At 29.0% G+C, this 14,811-nt stretch overlaps 1 protein-coding gene across 3 annotated transcripts in view; it reads right to left on the bottom strand.

The window, feature by feature from the left end:
- The window catches only part of LOC117172311 (zinc finger protein 608-like), a 126,652-nt gene that overhangs the window by 82,114 nt on the left and 29,727 nt on the right, over window positions 1-14,811 (bottom strand). For 2 of the 3 annotated variants that reach the window (XM_033360089.1, XM_033360091.1), the window contains exon 1: window positions 74-1,587. The exons of the other annotated variant lie outside the window; for it this stretch is intronic. The gene's annotated coding sequence lies outside the window, so the exon portion shown is untranslated. Of the gene's footprint in view, window positions 1-73; window positions 1,588-14,811 lie in introns of those variants that run through there. 3 annotated transcript variants of the gene reach the window in all.

Raw genomic sequence — 14,811 nt, 5'->3', positions numbered from 1 at the left:
ATGAAAAAAAAAAAAAAAAAAAAATTAAGAATAAATCAGTCGAAAACAGCCTCGTTTTGCCTGGCCTACGTACCATTGTGCGCATTCAAGCGTAACTGTTAGCCCAATTTAGCTGTCTCGAGTAGTATCGTGTTAATCCTCAAACTGTACAGTAATAATCCACAGAGAGTAATGTAGTAATCCTGAGTAATAAAGTAATCCAGCGTACAGGAATAATCCACAGAAACGTAGAATATCACTCATTCACACACACAGCCACATGCAAGCAGGTTTCGAGTCTGCGATGCACTTGGTGTGGCTTACGCACTCACTAGCACAAATATACACGAACACTCACACAGCGCCAACCTTCCCGAATGAAGGAGCAACTCGAGAAGCCTTGTATCTTCAACTCCTCTCTTCTTCTCCGATTCTTTCCCTTTTTTTTTTGCACTCACAGACACTGGAACTAATTCGGCCGGCAGATAAACTACCCTGGGCACACCTACACAGAATTGGCAACAACCATATCCGGAAGCACCTTTCCGATTTTCCGCACACACCCTTTTTCCTTGGTAGCGAGGCGCGCGCACCACTTTCGGTTGCACAGCGCTCGACAAGAGCGCTCGTGTACGACGACACGCACACTCATGTACCACCAATTCCAGGCGCCTCTCGGCACGACAGGACACGACACGCGCTCACCAGCGCAGCCAACAACTGGTTATACGAGGAGGCGCGACGCGACAAACAAAGAACTTGCTCACGATTTAGCAACGAGGACACACACAGCACAGCACCTTCAAACGACGACGACGACGACGACGACGACAAACACTCCCGAATTTTTCAAAGTCGAGTTTTGCACTGGTGCAGCTTGCGGTCGATCGCGGGCTCGTTTCAGGAGCGCTATCACGCGTCTCGCCTGCCTCTCCGGTCTCAATATGTCGTCGTCCTTCTCTCTCCTAGATCTCTACGTCTCACTCCCACTCCCGCTCTTCCTTCCTTCGTTCTCTTCCTCTGGCTGGATTTCACTCTTCCCCCTCCTCAAAACACCAATACCATCGCTCTCTCTCTCCCTTGCACACCTTCACACTCATTCCCCTTCCTCCAGTGACTTCTCACTCTTGCTTCTTGGTGGTTTTACGCCACCGTCGATGTGCCTTTCGCAATATATTTTTACTTATCATCAACAGAACGAGTACCTGCTTTATTCTACGTGGATGACCTATCATCCATTATTGGGAGACGCAGAAGCGAGCGCTTGGCGGCGTTGAAAAGTCTTGGTATCTCTCTTTTTCTCTGTCTCGCTCTCGTTCTCTTGGTTGTACCCTCTCACTCCCACTCTTTGGTCGGTTCGTCGTGCCGACGCCGTAAGCGTACCGTACAACACACCTTGTCGCTCGGTTTTCTCGAGCGTCGCCACAAAACTTTGAAAAACAGAAAAAAACACAACTGTCCACAACACACACACACGTTTCACTGGCGCGTAGTCGCGAACGAGAGTTTTTCAGTTTGACAAATGTGCAGCTCCGAAGTCTGCGAGTCTTGGGCAAAAAAGCCAACACTACACTCCCTTGTCACAAAGCACTCATAGCAGCAGAACCGCGGCACGACACATGGCTAGAGGCCTCCGCAGCGATCGGAGGACTTCGGAGAATCTCGGCTGCTCTCGCCTGTCAGGGCCGCCTCGAGAACTTCAGGAACGACACTCGACAAACTGTTGCCCCGATTTCCTCAAAGAGTGCTGGAAATACACGAAAATTTTCCTCTAATTGCTTACAAAAAGATGCGATTTCGTCTCTCGAGTGATTTTGGCATTTGGAAACTTTTTAGAGGCTTCGGACTCACCACACCGTGGATACTTGTTTTTAAAGATGCAACTATATTACTACTATTTCGATTTTCATTTTCAAGAGATTTGGATGATTTTAGGATATTTTATCAAATTCTAAGAAATTTCAAGGGATTTTAGGAAAATTCCAAAATTTCTTGACAAATTTAGGGCGTAAATTAGATTGAATGTAATTTTAACTGTCTTCTAGGGATTTGTACCAGAAGATTTTCAAGATTTAAACATTTTCAAAGCAACTTTAAAAGATAATAAAAATTTGAAACTTGTAGGGAATTTCAAAAGATTTAAATCTATTTTACAAAATTAAATGGACTTGAACAATTTCACAGGAATTAGACAAAAATTATGTGTATTTAAAAAGATTTAAACGGATTTTAAAGGGCTTATCTCATATTGTGGGAGTTGGCGGAATTTCCGATAATTTGAAACATTTCATCATTTCTGAAGGGTTTTGGGAGATAATTGAGATTTCAAGGTAATTTATGTGATTTTATCAATTCAAAGGGATTCCAATGGATTTTAAAGAGATTAGGATTAAGGTATTTTTTTTAATTCCCGTGAATCTACCAACATTTAAAATTGGTGACAAGTTTTCAAAGAATTTCGTAAAATTTTAGAAAAATTTAACGGATAAGGGAAAATGGTAGAAATGTTGAAATTTAATTACACCGTGAACATTTTTCTGAAGATAAAAATTTCCTATTAGAATCCGTCAAAAGACTTTGAAGTCAATCTTGACTGATTAAAATACAGGGAATTCGACAACTGACAAATCACTCAAAAGTGACTTTCTAAATCAGTCAATGCCACTCACTGATGAAATTAATCAATTAAAATGACCCAATCTGTTAAATTTTCAACCAAAAATGGATAAGTTAAAGTTTCTAGAAGTTAAATTAATTTTTAAAAAAATTCAACCAAATAATGAAATTTTCAACAACAAAAATTAATTATCTGCCAAAAAGACGAATTTTCAAGCAAAAACATAATTTTTAAAGACGAAGTTGAATTTTCAATTTAAAAAATATAAATTGTCTGCCAAAAATAGAATGGATAAATTTTCAATTAACAAAATTAATTTTTAACAGAAGGAATATTCAACCAAAAAGACCTATTTCCACTAAAATTATAAATATTCACTGAAAAATTAATTTTCAGCAGAGCAAAACCGATATTTCAACCAAATAAGTAAATTTTTAACTACATACTTGAATTCTCAATACAAAGAATATAAATTTTATACCAAAATTATAATTAATTTTTTTTAAATGATTTTTTTAACGATGTAGTTCAAGATTCAAGAAGTAAAAAAAACACAATTTTCAACAAAAAGATATCAATTATCTACTCTAAATAGAATGGCTAAATTCTTAATAAACAAAATTATTTTTAACAAAGCAAAAACGAATGTCCAACTACATAGTCAAATTTTCAATCTAAAAAATATAAATTTTCAATAAACAACATTAACTTTAAACAAAAGAAATTTTTAACCAAATGTACAAATTTTCAACTAAAATTAAGGATCATCATCCAAAAAAATTACTTTTTTAACAATGCAGTTCAAGTTTCAACCATCATAAAAATTTTAACAAAAAACGTATAGTTGATATTTCAACCCAACAAGTTTTTGAATTTGACTAAAGAACAGTTGAATATAAAAAAAAAGAGTTTTCAACTAAAATGATGCATTTTTAACAACAAAAAGTGCATTTGAAAAATTAGTTCCACGATAAACCAAGTAATTAATTTTTTAACGAAAAAATTGAATACCCAAAAAATGTAATAATTGATTTTTCAACAACAAAATATTTTACTATAAATAAAGAAACACTTTTTTACTAATAAAGACGAATTGATCTAATCAGTAACTTCCAGTAACCGAATCAGTAATAATTTTTAATGACCTAATCTAAACACTCACTTTTATCGACTAATGAGTTATTTTAAATTAAGTAATGAGTAATTTTCACTAATAAAATTAGTCATTTTTATTGCACAAAAACGTACTTTTTATTGTGTTAATCAGTCTTTTTTAGTTAATTTTAATCATTTATGAAAATTTACGAATTAAATTAATATTTTTAATTTATAAATAATGTTACTACTTTATTGTAGCAGAAAAATCAGTCACTTCTATTTGCAGAAAATCAATCAATTCAATTGACTATTTCATTCCTTCAGAAATATTGACTGATTAATCTTTTTAAATAACTGCTTTATCAGTAGAAATTACTGATTTTTTAATCAAAGCCTACTTGATTAACTTAATCAGTGGATTTTTTGAAATATAAACTTTATTCGCATCTTGCGTAATTTTGAAAGAAAATTAAAATTTTTTGTTTTCAGACAAATCTTCGTCAATTTCTTTATTTTTAACATTTTACCCATTTTCCTGTAGATATTAAAAGAATATAAAAACGCTCACCAGATTCAAGAAAGAAAAAATTAAAAACTTAATTAATGTTTAAAAAATGCAATTTTGAAAACAAAGTGGAGGAAACTTTTTTTTTAATGCTGTGTTCTTCAACTATTATTATAAAACATTTTCTAATCTTTTTTAATAATAACACATTTTCTTGTGAAATATCAAAAATGGTGAAAGATTTTTGTATAGATCTTATAAAGAAAATAAACATTTTTAATTATCAGAAAAATCAGCGTCATTTTGTTAATTAAAAAAAAAAATTTACACTACAATTTATGTGGCAGAAGGAACTTCAAATTTCATGTTTTTGTAACAATTAGAGCAAAATTGTCAATATATTCTGTCTACCGCTTGAACTAATAGCTCGAATAGTAAATAAAACTATCTTAGAAATGACTCAATTCAACCTACTATTTATATTTGCACGGGAAAAAAATTAACACTAAATTCTGAAAGTATTGGTACACGAATATATGGAGGAAACAATATTTTCTTTTCAAGAAAATGTACTTCATTGTTTAAACAAATGAAGGTCCTTCATTTAATTAGATTTTCTTGGATCAAGAAAATATCGTAACGTCCGTATATATTACCTTCATTATTTATATCAATTTTTATCCGTAAACTAATACTAAGAGATATTTTTAAAAATTCTCGGTTTAATAGGATTCTCAATCAATATCAAAGCGTCATCAATCCTATTGAATTATCGAGGTACTGTTCCCGAAAAAGTAAGATTTTATTTAACAAGTAAATACGTTAGAATTACGAAAGTGATATATCAGCTGTCATGTCATGTGGAACAAATAATACATTTTTCACTTTATTTTACGACAGCAGCTGTTCTCATTTTCCCCAATTCACTCCGCTATCATTATATGTAGAGCAAAATGCAAAGAAAATATACCTACCTCTTTTTTTGCCAAATATTATCTTAAAATATACTTCAAATTGCATTCAATTAAAGAAAAAAAAATTAAAACTTCCGCACCATACACTCTTAATTTAAATCATTGAAAAGTGACTAATTCAAATAATGGGAATTCTACTGAAAAATCAGTCAAATGTAACTTTTAAAATTATCCAATCTGTTGAATGTTGCTCTAAGAGAGGTCAATTTTAAAGTAAATAGTTGAATTTTTAATAAACAAGATTACTTTTTAAGATATAACATAATAATTTTCAACAAAATAATTAAATTTTCAACAAAAGCTATGAGCCTTCAAATTAAAAAAAAAAAAAAAACATAGTTTTGCGACAAAAAAATTAATTTTCGATCAAAGAGATGAATTATTAATATAAAAATTTAATTTTCAACCAAGCAGATGGCTTTTTAACTGAAAACATAAATCATTATTTAAACAAATTAATTTGTAACAAACTAGTAGAACTTTGAATAAATTAACTGAAATTTTAATTAACAACATATGAATTCTCAATGGAAAATGTGATAATTAATATTTCAACCAAAATAAAAAGAAACTAATTTTCAATAAAGTAGTTTTATTTTCAAACAAGCAGATAATAAAAAAAAAATTAACCTTTTCCTATGAGAAGAATTATTTACTAACAAAAAGATAAATTTTCAACTAAAAAAAATAATTAATTTACAAGCAAACAGATACATTGTTTTACATGGTAGAATTTAAAAAATAATAATTTTCCGACAAAAAAAATAATTTTGGATGAAAAAGATGAATTTCCAACATAAAAACCCGAATCTTTAACCAAATAGTTGCATTTGCGAAAAAAATCAATATTCAATAAAAAAAGGAAGACTTAAATTTTGAATTAAAAAAAAAATAATGTTAAAACATAAGAAAAGAATTACTGTTTTTATTGTTTTTTAATTTTTACTGTTATTATTTATTTTTTTATTTTTATTGTTTTAAATAAAATTTTAAACCAAAGAGATGAAGTTTGAAGTAAAATCATGAATTTTCAATCAAAAAAATGAATTTTTAACAAAGTAGTTTAACTTTCAACCAAAGTGTTAAATAAAAAATTTAAAAATAATAATTTTTCCGCAGAAAATGACTTTTTGACCAGAAAGATGAACTTTCAAATAAAATGGTAAATAGTTAATAAAAAGGATTAATTTTTGACAAAGCAGCTGAACTCTCAACCAAGTAGTTGAATATAAAATGGAAAAATAATAATTTTTCGAAAAGAAGATTAATTTTCTACGAAAAAGATGATTTTTCAAGAAATTAAATAAATTTTTTACCAAAAAGTTGAATTTTCAACTAAAAAAGAAGTAATTCACAGCCAAACAAATAATTTTTGTATTAACTAGTAAACTTAAGAAAAAAAAATTAATTTTTGATCAAAAAGAAGATATTTCAACACATAAAGCATGAATCTCCAATCATAAAAACGAATTACTTTTTAAAAAATTAAATCTGCAACCAAAGAGATGAAATTTCAAGTCAAATCATGAATCTTCAACCAAAAAACTAATTGTTAACAAAGTAGTTTAACCAAGGTAGAATTTTCAAAACAAAATGTAATAGTTGATATTTCAACTAAAAAAGGTTTCAATTTAAAATAAAAAACAGTTTAAAGTTCAACCAAAAAGATTTTTATTTAAAATAAAAACAACTACATTTTCAATTTTAACCATAAATATGAATCTTCAGGGGAAAACAAATATATTTTCCACCAATAAGGACGAATTTTCAACAAAATGCAATTTTCAATTAGCAACTTTAATAATAATAAAAAAAAAATTTTAATATAGTAGTTCAATTCCAACTGAAAAAATAAAGCATCACTTCAAAAAATTAATTTTTATCAAACTAATTCAACTTTAAACCAATCAATTGAAATTTTAATTAAGGAAATATGTATTCTCAGCGAAAAATGTGTCAGTTAATACTTTATCTAAAAAAAGAAATAGATAAATTTTCAGTTAAAAAAATTAATAAAAAAAAAAAACTGATCAAAAACAAAAAAATTAATTTTTATCAAAGTAGTTTAAATTCCAAACATGTAATTACAATTTGAACCAGGTAGTTAAACTGTTAACCAAAAAAAATGAATTATAACAAAAAAAACAGTTCAATTCTCATCCAAAGCAGATTAATTTTCTAACCAAGCAGTTGCATTTTTAATCAAGATATGAATTTTTAAGCCGAAAAGAAGAATTTTCACGAAAAAAAAGTACTGAATTTTCACTCGAGAAAAGTAAAGTATTCTCAATAAAACCGTTAAATTTTCAAGAAAATAATAACATTTATAACGAAAAAGATTAATTCCAAGCCAACAATGTAATATTAGACTTTTGAATGAAAAAAACTAACTTTCAAAGTAAAAGAGTTTAGTTTTCTTATAACTTATAGGGTTCTATTAATTTAGTTCGCATTTAAACGGAAAAACAAGAAAAAGGGGAAGTCTCTTGAAAACAAGGGACAAAAGAATCCTTAAAAAAAAGGGGGGGGGGAAGGGAGAATAGGGGAAAGAGCGTGAGGTCTGCAATAAAGGAAGCTAGATGAATTTCGAAACTCGTCAAGCTGATGAAGAGTGGTGGCTCTTCATGCGATAGCAATCATTTCCGAGTTTGCACAGATGGGACTCAGACAGGGTTCACACAGACGGGACTGGGACAGGGTTCGCACAGCTGGGACTGGGACAGAGACAGGGTTCTTCATAAAGTTATAGCAAAACGAAGAACTGCTGACTTCTGAAAATACAAGTGGACTCTTATTAAACCGAACCACTCAATAGTTGAAGTGACTTTAAACTCCAAATTTAGAAAGCAGGATCCACTAATCCAATCCGAACAAAGGTGTAAAAAATTCTTGATAAATTGCCAGACTTTCTAGCCAGAAAGCAATAAACAAATAAAGGAAGCTGATAAGTCGTAAAACATTGACGAATTTCGAAACTCACAGAGTTGATTTTTTATTGGCTCTTCTAGGAATCATATCCGTGATGGCACAGATGGTACTGGGACCGGGATTCATAAAGTTGGCTAGGAAAACAAATGAAAAAACGGACTTCTGAAAATGCAAGTAGGCTCTATTATTGGACTCAATCGCTCAATCGGTCACGTGACTTGAAATTTAAGAGAGCAAGGAGGGACTAATCCGAACAGGGGTGTAAAAATTCTTGAAAAATATGAGTTTCGAGACACGCCAGGGAACAATAAAAGAAAGGAAGGAAGCTAGCAGATCGTAATACATTGACGGATTTTTGAGGCTCGTATGACGTCGTTCACTCGTAGAGCTGATGAGTACTGACTCCGCCAGTCCGCCTGCGATAGTAATCATTTCCGAGAGCGAGGTTACAGACAGTTACAGATGGAACTGAGACAGGGGATGAGAAGGCGGGACCGGGACAAAAACGAAAAGGGGACGAAGAGGCATTATTTGAAATCGCGTCACGTTTCGACGCCACTGGAATATACACACGGCATGTGGTCTCTCTCTCGCTCTCGCTCTCCTTCTCTCTCTCTCTCTCTTTTCTCATCCGACAAAGCGAAATTCTCCCTAGTCTCTAGTCCCTCTGCCACGTTCGCCCCTCGCCCTCGTGCTTAAATTATGTACTAATTGCCCCATGTTTATGTTCAGAAACGTTTTAAAGGCTACTACTACTATAATCATTATATCGATTGCAGAAAGCAGTCAAATTGTAAATTCATACTTTTCGTTCCTCGAGAAACATGACTTTTAACATAATACGTATATTTAGAGTTCTTAAATTCCCGAGAATTTAAGTTCAGGTTATATAACCGAGAATATAACAGAATTTAAAAGAATTAAAGAGAATTTAACAATTTATGATTTTTAACAATATTTCTATTGTTCAGGTTACATGAGCGGTTGGATATAAATTATTCTCTAGCTCATATTCAGGAATTTAAAATATGCAAAACAGTAGCTCATTAATTATTTAACACTTTTAGACTGAAACTCTAACCTGAAAATTCAATTGCCTCACATTACTTAATAAATACCACGAAGTAGAATAAGAAGACCCCACTCCCGGAAAACTTAGACGCGTGACATTTTCAAAATTCTCAGATTTTTCTTTGACTAATTTTTCATTTCAAATCATCAATATTCAAATACCAGTATTTTAATCTTATAATATTTTTACCAGAGAATATTTTATAAGTGGAATAAACCAGTGTTTCATATACAAATGTAAAATTTTCAAATGTAATAATTTATTAAAAAAAAAAAATTTCCACCTCAAAAGATAACTCTTTAACAAAATATTGGAATTGTCAACAAAACAATTGAATTTTTAACATAATAGTTGAACATTCAACCTAAAAAGATAAATTTTCAACGAAAAAGTGTCATGGTTTATATTTTAATCAAGAAAAAAAAATGAAATTTATACAATAAAAGAAAAGAATTTTAAAACCAAAAATACGAATTTCCAATAAATAAAGATTTTTCACTCAAAAAATAAATAAAAGTTTATCAAAATTATTGAACCTTCAAACCAGAAGATAAATTTTCTTGACAAAAATTCAATTTTCAAACAAAAAATTAATTTTCCACGAAACTGATGCATTTTTACGCAAAAAAAGAAAATTTCGAACTAAAAAATAATTGGTTTACAAAAAAGACGTAAATTTTTAGCTAAAAATATCAATCTTAAAAAATGGAAAAGTTCCATTTTCTGTTAAAAAATGGATTCTAAACAAAAAAAAAAAGTATTTTCCACTAAATAGTTAAATTTTGAACCAGACATAAGCCTTCAATAAAAAAGTTTCACAATCTAGTTTAACTTTGACTCAATTAGTTGAATTTTCAATTAAAAAAGATTAATTTATAACAAGATAATTAAACTTTTAACCAACGAGATAACTTTTCAAATTAAAGTGGATAATTTTTTAACTTTTTAACAAAATTGTTGAATTCCCTAGCAAATAGTTGCATTTTATTACAAAGGAAGTTTAGTTGTCATCCAAAAAAGATTACAGTTAATTCAGTAACATCAAAAATTGAATTTTTGTAACAAAGAAAAAAGTTTCTACGAAAAAAATTCTCTACCTAAAAACCTAAAAATGCTCTCTAATATTAATTTTGTACTAAAACAGATGAATTTGCAACAAAAAACAAATTTTTTTATAAGTGGAACTTTCATCCAGAAAATATTTCAGTTCAATTTCAACACCAAAATATAAATTTTAAACAAAAAGTCCATTTTCTACGAAATAGTTATGTTTTTAAGAAAAGAGTATGATATAGCTTAATTTCTAACCAAACAGTTGTATTTTTATTTAAAAAAAAATTAATTTCTGCTAAAGTAAGTAAAATTTACAATAAAAAAGAAAAACTTTCAAAAAAATAGTTGAATTTTAACCGAAAAGTTAACGAAAAAATGCAATTTTCTATTAATTATAATAAATTCTGAGATTCTGATAAATTCTGAGAGAATTTATTTCTCGGTTATATTCTCATTCTCGTTACCGTTCTCAAAGTAATATAACCGGCTCGGAACTCTACGTATATTATGTAGAAAGTGAAGAAACAGAACTCTCTTGGACTTCACAGTCCAAACTGCGCTCGCTCTCAAATCAGCGAAAATGGGGTGATTTTTCACGAAAATAGGGGAATAAATTCAATATAAAACGCTTCAGATTTCAAGTTGAAGTATATTACATTTGCCACAAAATAGTCGAATTATTTAACCAAAATAAGATTTATTTTCTATACCAACAGATATGTGAATTTTCAATGAAAGAGTTGAGTTTTTAACCTAAATTTTTCACTTAAAAAATACGAGTTTGAAGCTAGATGCTAAATAGTTGAATATTCAAAAAAACAGTTGAATTTTGAACCAAAAACTTTTTTCACTAAAAACATTAATTTTAAATCCAAAAGGACGAATATCCTTACCAAAAAGGCAAATTTAACAAAAAATAGCTACATTTTTTATTGAAAAAAAAATAATAAACGAGTTTTTAACAAAATTATTAAATTTTCAACAAAATAATTAAACTGTCAACAAAATTTTGAAAGAAAAAATATAACTTTTCAACCAAATTGTTTAATTAGCCCAATTCTAGTATCGGGGGGTAAATTTGACCCAAGACAAATTAAAAAAATCAAAACAAAAATGGAAGATACATTTTCAGTTTATAAAATTGATTTATTTATAAAATTAAATCCTTTTTTTGGGAGGGGGCGCAAAAAAAAGGAATTTTCAACAAAATAGTTCGGTTTTCAACTACATAGTTAAATTTCCAAACAAAATTATAAATTTTCGACAAAACAAGGCGAATTTTCAACAAAAAATGTAATATTTTGATACTTTAACCAACAAAAGATGAATTCTGAAAAAAATTCACTGATACTTTTTTTTTAATCAACTAAAAATAATAACAGTTTAACTTTTGGTCAAAAAATTCAATTTAAAAAAAAATAATAATAATTTTTTAATTAAATTAAATTTTGAAGCTTAAAAGATGAATTTTCTACCAAAATAATAGAATTTTTAAATAAAATTATAAATTTCCGACAAAACAAATTCTCAACAAAAAATGTAATATTTTGATATTTTAACTAACAAATAATTTTATTTCAAGTTTAAAAAAATTGAATTCAACCAAAAAAAAAAAAAAATTCTGAACGAAAAAATTAATTTTCAACGAAATAGTAGTTAAATTTTCTACAAAAATAATTAAATTATCAAGGAAAATTAATTTTTAACAAAACAGCTGAATTGTCGACCAGAATTGATTTCTATTTTGTAAAATAACTAAATTTACAATAAAATTGTTGATTTTTTAACCAAATAGTTGAATTCCAGCCCACAAAGATTTTTTCCAAACAAACGCAATTAAATTTTCAACTAAAAAATGTAAATTTTCGAAAAAAGTGATATTTAAACAAAAAATCAACTAAAAATAGAATACTTGGATTTTTGCTGGAAAAAATTTATTTTTAATGAAAAAAAAAACGAATTTTCCAAAAATCTGAATCTCTGCCTACAAAGATTATTTTTAACTAAATAGTTGAATTTTCAACTAAAAAAAGATAAATTTTTAAACAAATATTCTTGTGGATGGAAGTCAAAAATATTATTACACCCTGGTAAACAACTTAACATCTTATATATTTCAAACAAATAGTTACATTTAAATAAAAATCAACGAATTTTCTACAGAACAGTTAATTTTCCAACCAAACAGTTCATTTCCATCCGAATAGTTGTGTTTGCTAATAAAAACCATCAATTTTCAACAAAAATGGAAGTTATATTTTCAGTTCAAAAAATTAATTTTCAAGGAAAGAAAGAACAATTTTCAACCAGAAAGATGAATTTTCAAACTGAAAAGGATCAATTGAGAATAAAAAACAAAATAGTTGGATTTTCAGTAACGAAATTATTTTTAACCCGAGGAAAAAGGAATATTAACAAAATAGTTAAATTTTCAACGAAATAAATTATTTTTTAACCAAAGGAGATGAATTCTGAACCAGAAATATAATAGTAGCATTTTCAACAAAAATAGTTCAGCTTTGAACCAAAGAGATGAATTTTCAACTAAAATGATGAATCTTCAGATGAAATAATTAAATAAGTTAAAAAAATTAATTTTCAAAAAAAAAAAAAAAGAAATTCAAAGAATGAGATAAGCTTTCAACAAAATTATCAATTTTTATCAAGAAAATGATGTTTTAACAAAGTGATTTAACCTTTAACCGAATAATTAAATTTAAAAAAAAGTTAACTAATAACGCAATAGTAATTATATCAACCAAAAAATATTTCAATAAAATCTCTACTAAAGCAGATTCATTTTTAAATAAAAAATGCGGATTTTCAACCAACAAACAATTCAGATGAATTTCAAACAAATAATAAAATTTGGAACTCACAATATAATAATCAGGAGGAAACAACTGCAGATTAAAGAAATAGAAATAAAACGAAAATAAATTAATAACAAGAATATCATATTTTGGTCCTAAAATTTAATTTAAAATATGCCTTAACATTTCCCTGAATTCCAGGTTTTCCGTGACCTACGTTGACCATAGTCAAGGTGATGTTCAGGTGTTGTCCAGGGTACATCGAGTAAAGGATGGAAAGTTGAATAAATCACAGCATGCTACCAGTAATCAACACATGTCGTGATTTATCCAACTTTCCATCCTGTACTTGGTTATTTTAGTTGATTGAATATAGCCTACACCTTTTCCACCCAGACCCAGTAACTCAGTTTTTTTTTTTTACTTTCTCCCTAGATGTGCTCCTACTATTCCTGTCGATGGTAAAAAACATCTAGAATCTAGTCACTGGTGACTAGCCGCTAGTCTATCGGAATTCACTATTCGGTTTTCTATTAAGAAAACAACCTCTTCAAGCCACCTTTTTTTTTTCACAAAAAGGTTGTCCCTATAAACAAGCTCTCAAGAGCAATTGTATAAACAATCATAAGTTCAAATGCCCTGACATGTTCATCAAAAATAACATTCCTTAAGCATTGTACAAACAGAAAAACGAGAAAGGTTCTGGTTGAATTAAAACAGTAAATGTTTGGTATTAATACAGAAAAAAAAACTTTCGTTTCGACTTCATCCAGAAAGTTTTATTAAAAATTCGGTATAATGTTTCGGAATCAGATTGATTCCTTCATCAGATAATCTTTAAAACATAGCAATGAATAAAGAAGGATCCAAGATGTCTGGAAGGAATTATCATGATGACATCGTTGATAGTTTATCTAGAAAATCATTATAATAAAAAGCGGTAACAAAATAATACTTCCTTAGGGTGTTGTTTTGTCTGACTTTTGATACATTTAAACAGTTTTCCACAACACAGAGATTTATACACTTTTATTATATGATGAGCATCCAAGACCATGTTTTTCTACTCTAATGGTTTCCTACGTAAGCTATCAACGGAATCTACATGAAAATTCCTTCCCAAACTTCTTGGACCAATAAAATTGTCTGCATGAAGTGGAAACGAAAAGGTTATTTCGTTTAGTCATACCCTTGTTGTTTCCCGGCTTTGAAAATTGATGAATATTTAACAAACCAAAATTCTCTTTACATTTATTTATTTTCATTTCTCGCATTCTTGTGAATCTTAAAAATTCTTTTTGCAGCAAACATTATCCTTTTAGGTCAAACTGCACCCAAATAATTCTATTTGTGTAAAGAAGATATTCAAGTGGTTTAGAAAAAGTAGACAAGAGGACGATGTTTTTGTTTCATAATAATTTTGTCTGTGAGTGCCGTATAATATTTCAAAAACCTTTTAAAATCTTTTCAAATCCCTTGACAATCTTTCTAAAAAAGTGACATTGTTTCTATGAAGAAAACTTTGATTTTAATTTGGAATATAATACTATCGTCAAATAAAAAATTGTTCATTGTGACAGAACACATCGATTGACACCTTGGCGGGCTCTCTGATTTTCTGAAAATAAAATTTTCGTTGACAGAAAGATAAGTTTGACAAATATTGAAAGTATCCATTGTTTTCTTTTATTAGGAAAAAAGTTTCCCTTATCTTTTAGAAAGCAAATTCATTTGATATCTACGGCTCGTAAATAAACTACATTACTATGGGG

This window comes from Belonocnema kinseyi, chromosome 5, assembly GCF_010883055.1.
Source record: "Belonocnema kinseyi isolate 2016_QV_RU_SX_M_011 chromosome 5, B_treatae_v1, whole genome shotgun sequence".
Classification (NCBI taxonomy): domain Eukaryota; kingdom Metazoa; phylum Arthropoda; class Insecta; order Hymenoptera; family Cynipidae; genus Belonocnema; species Belonocnema kinseyi.
The sequence above is the reverse complement of the archived record's forward strand: the minus strand, read 5'-3'. Positions and strand labels throughout refer to the sequence as shown.